A 13,460-nucleotide genomic window follows, 5' to 3' on the forward strand; every position below is an offset into this window, starting at 1 on the left:
ACTAAACACAATGTGCATGCTGAGGGGGCGACTAGACAATGAACATGCTGAAAGGGTAACTAGACACTGTGCATGCTGAGAGGACGATTTGACACTTTGCATGCTGAGAGGGCGACTAGACACAACGTGCATGCTGAGAGGGTGGCTAGACACTTTGCATGCTGGGAGGGTGACCTGACATTGTGCATGCTGAGAGGGCGACTAGACAATGTGTATGCTGAGAGGGTGACTAAACACAATGTGCATGCTGAGGGGTCGACTAGACAATGAACATGCTGAAAGGGTAACTTGACACTTTGCATGCTGAGAGGGCGACTAGACACAATGTGCATGCTGAGGGGGCGACTAGACAATGGTCATGCTGAAAGGGCGACTAGCCACTGTGCATGCTGAGAGGGCGACTAGACACAATGTGCATGCTGAGGTGGCGACTAGACAATGGTCATGCTGAAAGGGCGACTAGACACTGTGCATACTGAGAGGGCGACTAGACACAACGTGCATGCTGAGAGGGTGGCTAGACACTTTGCATGCTGGGAGGGTGACCTGACATTGTGCATGCTGAGAGGGCGACTTGACAATGTACATGCTAAGAGGGCGATTAGACAATGTGCATGCTGAGAGGGCGACTTGACAATGTGCATGCTGGGAGGGTGACCCGACATTGTGCATGCTGAGAGGGCGACTTGACAATGTGCATGCTGAGAGGGCGACTTGACAATGTGCATTCTGGGAGGGTGACCTGACATTGTGCATACTGAGAGGGTGACTTGACAATGTGCATGCCGAGAAGGCGACTAGACACTGTGCATGCTGAGAGGGGGACTAGGCAGCCATCAGGGCACGCTAGTTTAGGGGCGCAACAGCATTGGGCTGATTGCCCCCCCTCGCCCCCATGGTTCCCTCCCCGAAATGTCTGGGCCATTCCCGGAGGGACCTGCTGACTTTCACAGTTATCACGAGCAATGTAAAATGCAAATGCACAGAGTCTGGGTCTGCACGATGACTTCCCTTTTTTTCTCAGCCGTGACTTTCTTAGGGAGAGGAGCTTTAAGAAATTGGCACAGCAATGGGGACTTTACAACTGAAAGAGCACCCTACATATCCCAATATATAGCAAACATCTGTTTCTGCTTACAAGACAATTGAAGTGAATAGCACAATAACGCTCCCTTTTTACCTGTGATGTCCACTACCTTGACATGCAAAAAAGGGGTTCCTTTCATGTGGATACCACATTTTCGTAACATCATGCATAACAGCAAGCTGGAAGTTTATGACAATCTCTAGACCATTTCTTTTATAGTGGTGGTCATGTTTATTATGTCGTTGCATAAACAAACTTGTGTAAAATGTCTGTGTAAAACCTTTATCCGTGCCTTTTTACGCTGCGCCATATTTTCATAGACATGTATGGCGGAGAGGAAGCACGGAACATAATTGCCAGTTTCATCACCTTATCTTCTCCGTCATACAAAAGCACATGAATTTATGCAAGCATGCCATTTTCATGCTGGCACATGCTTTCGATTCTTATGGGATCTGCTTGTTTTTTACACCAGCTAAAAGCTGGGGGATTGCAAAGCGATCCATTGCAACACTGCATGCCATGCATTTATGGTGGGGATATTTACTCAATTTGCAGTAGAAGTGAAAAAAAGGTGTAGCGGTAATTAGCCTGAATGTACACCTTTTGTTTTTCAAATGTAACAAATCCCCTGTGTGCAATTTAAATAAAATAGCAACCTGTATGTCTTAAAATACTGAAAGCACAGTCCTGTACAATAGGACATAAGGCTCCCTTTGTAGAGAGGCAGATGAACACGTCGCTCATGGAGCTCACCTCCTCATCTCCGGCATCTTGGAAGAACAGCAAGAAAGCACTATGCATGACATCTGATATCATCCCAATACCACATCGAAGGTATGAGAGGGGTCATGCACTGCGAAAACCTTACTCAATGTACCCTCCAACTGACGTGGTAGAAGGAAGTCTGCAGACACCACTGGACCTAGAAGAATTTTAATTGAAGTCTGACTGAAGCAAAGTGACATCATGAAGAGAAGACACGTGGTCGCACTGAAACGATATATGGATATCGAAAAAATGAAGATGTCACTAAATTGAAGAAATAAACGAATAGGCGAAGATGAAGAAAACCATGTATACTGAGAAGATAATTGACAAGAGATAGAGTAGATGTATATACGCAGAGACGCAAGGTAGATAAGGCGATGTAGAAGCTTGCTAACGTAGGAAATATAACGCGAGTAAAGCAGCCATGTTGAGAAAATTGACATTTGTATTGTATAATAGAAAGCGAGAAGCCTCAAGAAGAAAGACCAAACCTGCAGAGTCAACAAGCACTGGAATGCAGATTCATGCAGAACAAAGGATATTTGCTTGGATCAGATCAAGGATGCAGCAGCAAGAAGCAACTGCAAGGCATGAAAGGTGTTAAAGAAGATAAGCCATGTGTGTAAGACAAATTTCTCTTATATATTAAGTAAAGGAGTGAATAATTGTGAGTGCCAAGTATTGAACAATGAGATGCAGAAAGCACATACAAGACGGAGCAACCAAGTCTCCAGAGGCTGAGAAGAGTAATTGCACCCAATATAATTAAATCAAATAGCGCTAAACAAAAGGACAGAATGGACAAAATCATGGTCTCTCCACACGTGGTGCAAGACCAGAAGACAAGGCTTATTCATGAAGCTCCAGACAAAGATAGCAATGTACCTTCTTTTACAGTTCAGAGGAAGAGAACAGTCAGCAAGGTCAACTACAAAGAATAAGCCTTGGCTTAGGGTCTAACTGATGAGAGATGGTAGGCTAGTGAGCTAAGGTGGGCAGTTGTCTGATGATGTTCCCCTGCACCTGGGTATCGTTGCTTACGAGCTGGTAACGAGTCAAATGTCCAAGGTTGGAGGAGAGTGCTAACCAATCATGAGGGCCTATGTAATTGTGGACTGCACATTGTTTCAGGCGCCTATCCACTGTTGTTGTTATTCTATTATCAGTATTATATATAGTTAGTGGTTGGTCAAGGAGTGCCTATCAGATAAGGGGCAACCAATGATGACAATAACACCTATATGAAATGTAGGTTTATATGCTCCTTTAACCAATCCCTCCGCCAGATAGGTTTTTAATGTTTGCCACTTAGGATGACGTCATAGCTAACAGACATCGAGGCATAAAGCCTTTTGCGTAATGGAAATGCTTTGAGAGTGTGTGAGCTACAATCTGTTTGTTAGCCAGATTTCCCTACTGTATTGAACTGATAATAATGTAGTACTGTGCCATATTCTTTTGTTACAGGGCAATTTGTACCCTGGTACTTTTAATATGCCATACTGCACCTGTCTGGTGCAATGGTTTTCTAATGTGTCCCAGTATTTTTTTTAAAAGAGCAAACTTTCCCCCAGTGGTAACACCGTGCAACTTTGCACGTGCACCAATGCAATGTTTCTGTAATCTGGCCAAAGATGTGTTCATGTAGAATGTAGAACACGGGATGCCAACATTCTCGATAAAACTGGGTGTAGCAACCAGCCACGAGCCAAGGTGCTGCTTCGAATCCCACAGCAGGGCTAAGTTAACCCTTCAACCTTCAAAGCAGAGGCATTGCTAGGGCCTGAGAGGTACTTACATGAGTTCCTTTAATTAGGGTAATAAGAGCCTAGAAGCTTGTGAAATGCGGCATGAAGCACTATTTAGCAGAACCTATTATTATTTTACGCAGTTTTCTTTGGTGTTAAGCTGAACAATAAACGCAGCTCTTTGATCCCCAGTTCGGTGAGTGTTTCGTTTGTACCACGTGAGCCCCTCACAGCAGTGAAAGGCTGAGGATATAACCCAGGGACTCAAGGTTATTCTACAGGTTGTTGTGTCGATCTTGGATGATGCGGCAATTGGGTGTAGGCGAATATGCCAGGGATCTCACCAGGGTGTGGAATACACTTTCTAGGGTCTGGGGGTGTAGGTGGAGGCTGATTCCAAAAAGACATACGTGCTGGTTTTGCAAAAGGCGGCCCCAAGTTTAATATGTCACAGCGTCATGACCTCCACATGACATGATGGAGGAAATGTCACAATGTGCAGGGATACGCTTCGCTAATATAACATGTTAGTTACATTGCGTTATGGTAATGATGTTGCACTATAGCCAGTAAAGGCATGAGATTTGCCAAACAGCTCGAGAATGGATGCTGTAGTGTTTTATATGTGGGAGCAGTTGTAAAATTAACAATTGTGTAAAGGGAACGTGTGTGTGTGTTACACGGTGGTACACACATACCTAGCTGCCTGTAGGAGCCTTGTCTTTGCTTCTCACAATTGCAAACAACGAGGATCCATATATTGTGGAAACCTGCACGATAACACAGTAGTGAGACAAACTACTGCTGCATTGCGCCTGTTTGCACCGTATAAGGATAGACTTACTGATTCATGGGATTACTTGCGTGTAAAACAGGGATTTGCGTGACATTCTGCCCGCACATCCCCATTCATCAAAACATCGTAAATCCCTGGTTTACACGCAAATAATTCCATGGATCAGGGCTGTATATCTTAGTTATTTGTGGCTGACTTGGTAGACGAAATGGCAGTCACTGCTGGCCCTGACTCCAGACAAGATGCTTCTGGCTCATTGGCAGGAGATCCCTGGGGATGGCCTCTATAATGCCCGCTTCACATCCACCACCCAGGCACCTGGCCCTGAGCACCAACCCTGGATTGGATTTGTGCCCTTGCCATGTCTGAAACCTTGCACCCGATTCCAACACACTGCCTCCACTGAGGATTAATTCAGAGTTCGGAGCTCCAGGGTTGTTGGTGCCCAGCCGAGAGCCTTCTTTGGGCCCCATCATGACCCCACACACTTCTGTTCCCAGCCATGCCACACTGCTACTGTGAGGGTGAGAAACTATTGACTGGGGCCTCACCTACTGTTGGGTGTCCTGACCCACGTTTAAGCTATCATGCTGCAACATTTGGTGCTGTGGGCTTAGAAAATTCAAGATGGCGGAAAACCCACATGTGCGCTGAAATCCAGGAAAGCTGCGCAGTTTGTGCGCACACTAAAATGGTTGCCTCACTTGCCACCCACCAGTGCGAGAATGAAAGGCTGGGTTGCCATGAGGGAAATGGGTTGCCAAAGGAAAAACAGTAGCGCCGGTTAGCTTCAAAGCGCTTTAAAACCACCATTGGACTACCCGCACAGTAGTCTGAAACCATTGGGAGTGGCAATGCTGATTGCCAAAAGCAAACCCATAACTGTTGGGAATTCATTTTCTTAAATCCCAAAAATGGGTGCAGTACCAGTACTCACCACTATCCAAAAGCCGGCAGTTTAAAACCACCCTGTGTTTCTCTGAAGGCAGGCTCAAACTGTCTATTTTAAACATTGCAACACATCTAAAAACTCACTGGACACCAGCAGACATTTGGTAGAATGGAGTGTTGTGTGCCTACAAAATCTGGGAAATGAAGAGCCCAAAACAATGCTTATAACAAAACTGCTATGGAGTCAGCAGTTTAAGCTGCACTGGATTGAAAGACACTAAAAAAAAAATCTAAATGTTTAAATTGACTGAGTGACCTACTTTTGAGTGTCACATAGGTTGCAATTGTTTAAATGTCATAGTTTTGCACTTAGAATCAGCATTCTAGCTGCATGTGTAAAATTGCAAGTTAATTTAAAAAGCAACAAATAACATGACAGTAGCTGAAAGTCTGGCTTAAGGAACTTGATTCTGCCTGGCAACTACCCCCATCAGGAGTGAAATTTGAGTCACCACTGTGTTCCCAGGCCAACCTTCCTTTTGCTGCCCACACTAAGGATATGCCATCTATCTGATAATTGAATTATCTGTGCTCTGCAAGAGAGTGAACAAAGCCCTCTTCACTCAGGCAAAGGTTTTTATTACCGCAGTCGTAAATTGTAGCTTCCTCTTGGCAGGAGCTGGGAGGAGCACTGCCTGTGAGAGCAAGCTGGCTTGGCAGAAACTGGAAAGACTGGTTTCTATACCATGTGACCTGGGAAACCACACCCCTTTGGAGCCAGAACATAACTTTAAAAAGATGAATAACTCATAGAGCGGACATGTGAAAATTTTATAAATGATACCATAATTCTTGTGATTTTTCTGCCCACATTTTAAGAGGTTTTTCGACCCGGTGGCATGTTCAGGGGGGTTTTAGCGGAAAAGTGGATATTACTCTAAATATATGCATGTTAAAAATCTGAAACTTCATCAGTTAATGTCCCTACTCCCTGCACACATGTATGTAAAGTTGGGTCAATGTCAGAAATTGCAAAATCAGTTAAAAAGTGAAATATGTGCATTTCTGAATGCAAGCTCCCAGGAAGAGCAGAGTTTGAACAGGGTATACCTCCTGTAATGCATGATGGGTGCATATGATTTTAAAACAATATGTACCTCTGCAAATATGTATTTGTTTCAAATCTAGATTTGTGTGTAAATTGACAGGAGGAGTGGACTTTCTGCAGGCTGTAAAATGACATCACTCTGACTCACAGTTCATTCCCCAATCAAATGATAAATGGAAGTTTGACCAATTAGAAGCTGAGAGAGAGGTAGGGTCAGTGATGCTAGAACACACCCACATTCTAAACACATAAAAGCAGACAGACAGGACAGATAGGGACTTTCCAAATCCATCTGCAGCGGGACGCTCTGCCGGAAAAATCCATACTTACCTCCATCAACCTCCAGAAAGCCAAACTAGAGACTTCAATCTATCCAGGACTAAGAGAACCAGAGAGAAAGCAGTGCTGTACCCAGAGAGACCCAGACCAGCAGAGAGAGCTGACCCAGATCACTGTGAAGTGCAGAGGCCAGACCAGACCAGACCAGAGTCCAGTTTAAAACCCTGACCAGATCCATGGCGAGGCCCATTTCACTCAAGAATATAGTGTGAGTACCTAGAAAACTGTGCAGAACCAATCTCTTAGTTAAAATAATATAATTCAATCCTATTTTAATCTAAGTAGAACTGTCTCCTAACTGTCACCTGTCACTTGTAAAGCTGTCACCTGTGATTTGCTAGTTGCAAGCTGCACTTGTCATTTGAGCTTTTGAAATTTGCAAACCCAAAAACGACCTTTATTAAATCGCTCATATCTCCGCGACCGTTTGGGCTAGAGACTTGCAGTAACTTTCCTCTGATAGCTTAGAATCGTAGCTTTGAATCGCACCAAGAACCGCATTCCTACCCCTTATAGTTTTACCGCAATCGCGGAACACGCATCCGCGAATTTTACCGCGATTTGCAATTTCTTCACATGTAAAAACTGCTGCTGCTTGCCTTCCATTTGCCAGAAATTCGTTTAACCTGCTAACTATCCCTGCATCATTGCTAGTGTGAGCCTGGACTAATATTAACTAGATACCACTCACCCTGAACCTCTGAAAGGGAATTAAAAGCGTTTCCAGCATATTTCTCATTCATTGCCAGCACATATCAAAGCAATTTGGGCCTGTGATTTCAAAACTCCTATCTGTGTTTTAAACTTCTGTTGTCTAAGCTTGGGGGGGATTGAACTGATTACATTGATTGCATTTCTGAGAACTGTGTGCTTCCTTCCATTTCCTTGCATTGCATCAAGGGGGGGAGGGGATTGCCAGAGAAAAGTGATTACCTTGTTTGTTGAAATCATATTGAGTATTTTCTGTATTGCATTTTCATTCAACATTACATCCATTTGAACTCTATAAAGCATTTTCTACCACATTATACTTCTGTACCTATTTACCAGTGTGCTACCTTATCCATTTCATCTCAACTCCTTAGTAATTATAAAGAAGTGTGCTAGTGCCAGATTCTCCGTTGTTGATCTTTATCATATCAGATTAAGTGTGCTATTCAATTATTAATTTATTATAAAGCGTGATATATATATATCTATTTTAAATTATCAAATAAACCTTTTAAACTTGCAAAACAGAACTACTTCTTGGCTCAGTGGGGTCAGGGGGATTCCAAGAGAGGGGTGTTATACAGGGGTAGTCATCCAGAACGCATGAACTGGACCTAAAGATATATCAATAAGGGTTTTCATTCAGTATTCTAGACTAGGCGTTAACTTAGCTGTAGTGCTGAATTGAATCCCCTTACACTACTACTGTAGGCTCCTGCCTCCCGACCATCACAAATTATCTTGACCTCTGGGTGCCCGCATCGTACATCATCAAGAAGATGTGAGGATCACCAATGTGGGCTATGTGTTTGGTTCACACCACACCTGTGATGATCGGCTCCTAATGTCATGCCACCACCAACACAATGCTGTGTAGGAATGCTTCTGGTCCTTTCCATTGCTCATCTAAGGTTCTCCTCCTGTACTGCCACCTTGAACCTATGTTTTCCTGGGGTCACATTGACACTCATGCATCAGAGGACTCAATGGGCGTCATTAGAAGTTTGGGGGTAGCCTTGCCGGTGAAACCGGCAGGCTGCCGTCAAACTTCTGAAAAATTTCCCAAATGGGCAATTACCGGGTCATTAGGAGCTGTTTTTAACGGTGCTGGTGCATCCCACATGCTGTGCTCACGGGTGCCTTTCTGCCCGCCAGGTCCGAACTGGTGGGAAGAAAGGCACCCAGCGAGCACAACTCGTAGTTTGCCAGTTCGGGAACTATGGCACCTGCATGCTTACCGGTACCATGGTTCCCGGACCGGCAAACTTATAATGAGCCCCAATGAAATTGCAGAGGATTGCCATGACAACTCTGTTTCTCCCACTGTGCGTATACCCGACTGCTTACTGAGGTGGAAGCCAGAGGGATGCATTGCCCTGCTGCATCAGAAAGTTGAGTGGGGATTGCTCAACCAAGGCTGGTGGTCCACACACAGACCCACCTGGCTCTGGTGTGACTCATACCTGCGGACAATCCCATGGCTGATCCCCATGCCCATTACATGTATGAATTAGCCTTGGCAGTCCTTTCTCTCTGTTCTTCTGGCTGGTTGAGTGTGGTCACAGAGACAGGCCCCTGTCCCTAAACTAGTTTGGCAATCTATCCCTCACCTTCCGTAAATTACGCAAACTGTCAATTTCTTTGCATCTCCACCGACTTAATGCTCTATATATACTGACACACTCTCAATTTGGTGACCGAGACTGGTCTCAAATTGTGAGTAGTATATCACCATAGACGCATCAACATCTTCAATGTGTGTCATTCCTCCTGTGGGCACTTAGCCTCATCTTACCAAAGACACAAAATTAACAATTTCATTGATCGAATTATACGCGTGTAAAACGAGGATTTGCGTGTCATTCTGCCAGCAGATCCTTGTGCACATAATTCCAGGAATCAGGGCCTAACTTTTAAAATAATGTAACGCTTCGTATCTCTTTTCATATTTTCAAATGTACATTTTTCACGTATATAGGGTCAGCATTTTGGGACATGCATCAAGTGTCTCACCCGAGTCTTGCAAGGAGATTCACAGTAGCCTGTGCATCACTTCTGAGAATGTTTGACCAGGCTTAGTGGCCTGTTCTGTCACACAGCCAATCAACCTGCTACTACTGCCCATTGTGTGTAGTCACTGCCTACAGAAATTGTTCGAACACCCCCAACATTTCTTCTGTTACCTCAAATGTGTGACAAATAAGATTATGTAAACGTCCTGCGCGGAAGTGTGCGTTCAGTTATGCAGCCCCAGGGCACATATGCAACGTGATTTGTTGTGGTGCATGGCAAAGACAGTACAATTGCTCATTAAACCATTCCCAAAGGTGAGCTGCCTCTCTGTTAAATGCAGATTACTTTTTAATGTTACTTGCAACAATAAAAAAAAATAGAAATAAATTCTGTTGATGACACCCTACCCATCTATAAAATCAAATGCACACCATGCAGTGCTGTTTAGTTTCAATGTTTAAAAAGTCCACCCTAAAAAGAAAGTAAAAAGCTCCCTCGCTCAAATAGCAGCAGACACCTTAACCTTCAGTGCCTTTTAAAATGTCCTTCATTCAGTCTCTCCCTGAACATATATCAAATGCACAACAGTCATTGATGTTTTGTTTACAAGCCCAAAAGCCCTATCTAGAATAGAAAGTAAAATGCTCCAGCTCTGAAACAGTGTCAGACACCAGTCCACACCACCGTCCTCCTCTGAGATATTCCCAGAGACTACCGAAGAGCGTACAATGATCCAACTCTGAAACAGCGTCAGAGACCAGTCCACACCACCCTCCTCCTCTGACAAATTGCCATAGACTGCTGAAGAGCGTAAAATGTTCCAGCTCTGAAACAGCATCAGACACCAGTCCACACTACCCTCCTCCTCTGACAAATTCCCATAGACTGCTGAACAGCGTAAAATGCTCCAGCTCTGAAACAGCGTCAAACACCAGTCCACACCACCCTCCTCCTCTGACAAATTCCCAGAGACTGCCGAAGAGCGTAAAATATTCCAGCTCTGAAACAGTGTCAGACACCAGTCCACACCACCCTCCTCCTCTGACAAATTCCCAGAGACTGCCAAAGAGCGTAAAATGCTCCAGCTCTGAAACAACGTCAGACAGTAGTCCACACCACCCTCCTCCTCTGACAAATTCCCATAAACTGCTGAAGAGCGTAAAATGCTCCAGCTCTGAAACTGCGTCAGACACCAGTCCACACCACCCTCCTCCTCTGTCAAATTCCCAGAGACTGCCGAAGAGCGTAAAATATTCCAGCTCTGAAACAGCGTCAGACACCAGTCCACACCACCCTCCTCCTCTGACAAATTCCCAGAGACTGCCAAAGAGCGTAAAATGCTCCAGCTCTGAAACAGGGTCAGACACCAGTCCACACCACCCTCCTCCTCTGACAAAGTCCCAGACACTGCCGAAGAGCTCCAGCATAGCCAAATGTGCCTGCCCCAACTCACTTACCTAAATGCAGAGGCATAGACAGGGTAGGGCCTCAGCGGGGAAGGCCCACCCATAGTCCGTAAATGACCTGACCACTCAGCAGAGCTGTGTATGCATTTACAGATGTTAATGTCCCTGCAATGGGCCCAACTGCGTTAGTTTCAGACCCCACTAGTTAGACAATCCTGGCTACGCCTCTGCCTAAATCTAGTAAAGGTTTGAGAAGTTTGCTGGATCCCGGATACCGTGAAAATTCTAGTGATTCGGAATTCGGACTAATAATACGGCTACAACATATTGGCCAACAATTTCCCAGTTTTATAACCCCTGTACTTTCCAGTTTTTGGCCACAGTCCAGTACGCACTATTCCAGAACACTCCAATTTTACTATTACACAATTATAATACACTCACAATTTCTCATGCACAATTCAGGAATGCTCCCACTTTGCAATATCCCGGCAAATCCCAAAATCGAATTCTGCGTTTAGGACACCTCATTATGACCCCATTTTGACAGCTGCATTGTACTGCAATTTCATTTTGCCTACCAGGATTCCCCCTAGTTTCTCACACGGATCGTAGGTTTATTCACTATTTAATTGCACCGGTCATCAAAAAACTACTCTTAATGCTTTTATTTCCGTTTTTTTTATTGACCTGCTACTTCTTGGCCCATTCTAGCCTCTCTGCTGGAGAGCAGATTTTTAGCTGCTCTCTTCCGGACCATTACATTTACTTTTCCAAGGTGACTACTTGCTGCAATTTCTATTGGTCCCCTTGACAGTAGTATATTCTCCGAAGATGCCCCGCAAATAGGCCTTCATTTTATCCCAAACATGAAGATTGCATAAATGTCTATGCAAAATTTACTTTTTGTAGAGTAAATAGTCTGATTGAAAACTGGATCCTAAGATCAGACTGTATTGATGTTCCAGCTCCTGCCAATCCTGGTTGATTTTGGCCTCATAAGGCTTATCCGGGTTAATGGATGGTTAGATATAGGCATAGGGCCTGATTCACAGATCGTTTTCCTATTGGATTACACGTTACCAAACACTTCTGTGAATCAGGCCCTCAGGCTTTTCCCCACATCTCAAGACTTGAGTCCTGAAAGATGTGATTATCAGCAAGTAATGAATTCTAGAGACCTTTATATTTATGGGAGTGAACATTTAGAAGCCTGGATCTTTCAGATTGTATTGTGGTCATACATGGACAGCTCGGAAGTCATGCATTATCTTTTGCATAATTATTCATATGTTCTAGGTCCTGGCTGGTGTTCCAGTCAAACCCCAAAACATTAAGCCCCTTCAGTGGGTGGCCATATATGGATCACCATTGTTTGGTCCAGCCATGGATGCTGAAGTTATTTCCAACACTGTTCAAGCTCGTTCCCAGTGAATGCCCATCTACCATACCTACCTGCAGCGGTGTTGCGTATATCAACTCCCACGCCCCAAACATCACAGCTCTATTCTGACATTACTGCTTGCACAAGGCAGCCCTAAAATAAGGTCTTACTTGTGACTAGGAAAAGGGAGTTGCCCTAGAAAGAAAAAGCCATTCCGTGGTGCCCAGGAGGTCTTCATTGGATTATTTTGTATGCCAATATTACCATTCCAGGTATCGCTAAATAGCCTCACCATTTGTATCACCCATTTTGCTATGACCTGGTGCATCGCCCCATGACACACTTTCCTTTCAACCGACCCCATGGCTTACTATTCACTTTTCCCGCAACCCTTTGCTTCGCAAGTTGGAACACCCTTCCCACCCATAGCCAAACCCCAAGGCATTTATGCCAAACCTATCTGTGGTAGTATGTTCACACTGTATTTTCAGGAACGTCACTATTCTCATTTCCTCACTTATTATCTATGGAAGTGGTTTTAACGAGTGTGCAGGCTGCAGATACATATATTTAATTCCTGGTCAGCCCCTTTGAGTAGTTGAGCCTAAATAGATGTGATTGCCTGATAATAAAAAAAAAGTACAGATTCCAGGGGCCTGATTAATGGAAATATTTGCATGGAAATTCAGAGATGTGCGTGTCAATCTCCATGCAAATTCCTGTTCGTCAATTCATGGAACCGACTGTGCGGGACTTCCTGGGACTTGCTTGGAATTCACACAGGCCCGGCACGTCTCTGCGAGTCGACGAGCGCCTTTTGCGCGATACTTCATGCAGAGTGTGGGCCGGGCCCACGCATTGACCAAAATAAGGGGTGGAACATGCATAGTGAGGAAGAACAGGACAAAATGTTAGCTTGTTGAGGGACGGGACACTGCCAACCAATCGCACGCCCATAGCCACGCAAAAATACAAATATATTCATGGATTTCTACTCAGAACGTCGGGTCACGAAAAAGCGCATGCAAATCCCGGAACCCATATGCCACATAATAGCAGGCGTAAACGTCAATGTGCATAGTAACAAATGCCTATAAAGCATGCACTACACACCAATAAAACATCTACAGCCGTGATGAATCCAGCAGTAGTCGGAGCAATCATGCACTGGCACGACAGGAGGAGGAGGGTGCCCAGGGCCCGGAT

At 44.5% G+C, this 13,460-nt stretch overlaps 1 protein-coding gene across 1 annotated transcript in view; it reads left to right on the forward strand.

Moving 5' to 3' along the window:
• Window positions 1–13,460, forward strand: part of BRINP2 (BMP/retinoic acid inducible neural specific 2) — a 541,560-nt gene that overhangs the window by 240,122 nt on the left and 287,978 nt on the right. The window lies entirely within an intron of this gene.

Source organism: Ambystoma mexicanum, chromosome 1q, assembly GCF_040938575.1.
Source record: "Ambystoma mexicanum isolate Mex_15411 chromosome 1q, UKY_AmexF1_1, whole genome shotgun sequence".
Taxonomy (NCBI): domain Eukaryota; kingdom Metazoa; phylum Chordata; class Amphibia; order Caudata; family Ambystomatidae; genus Ambystoma; species Ambystoma mexicanum.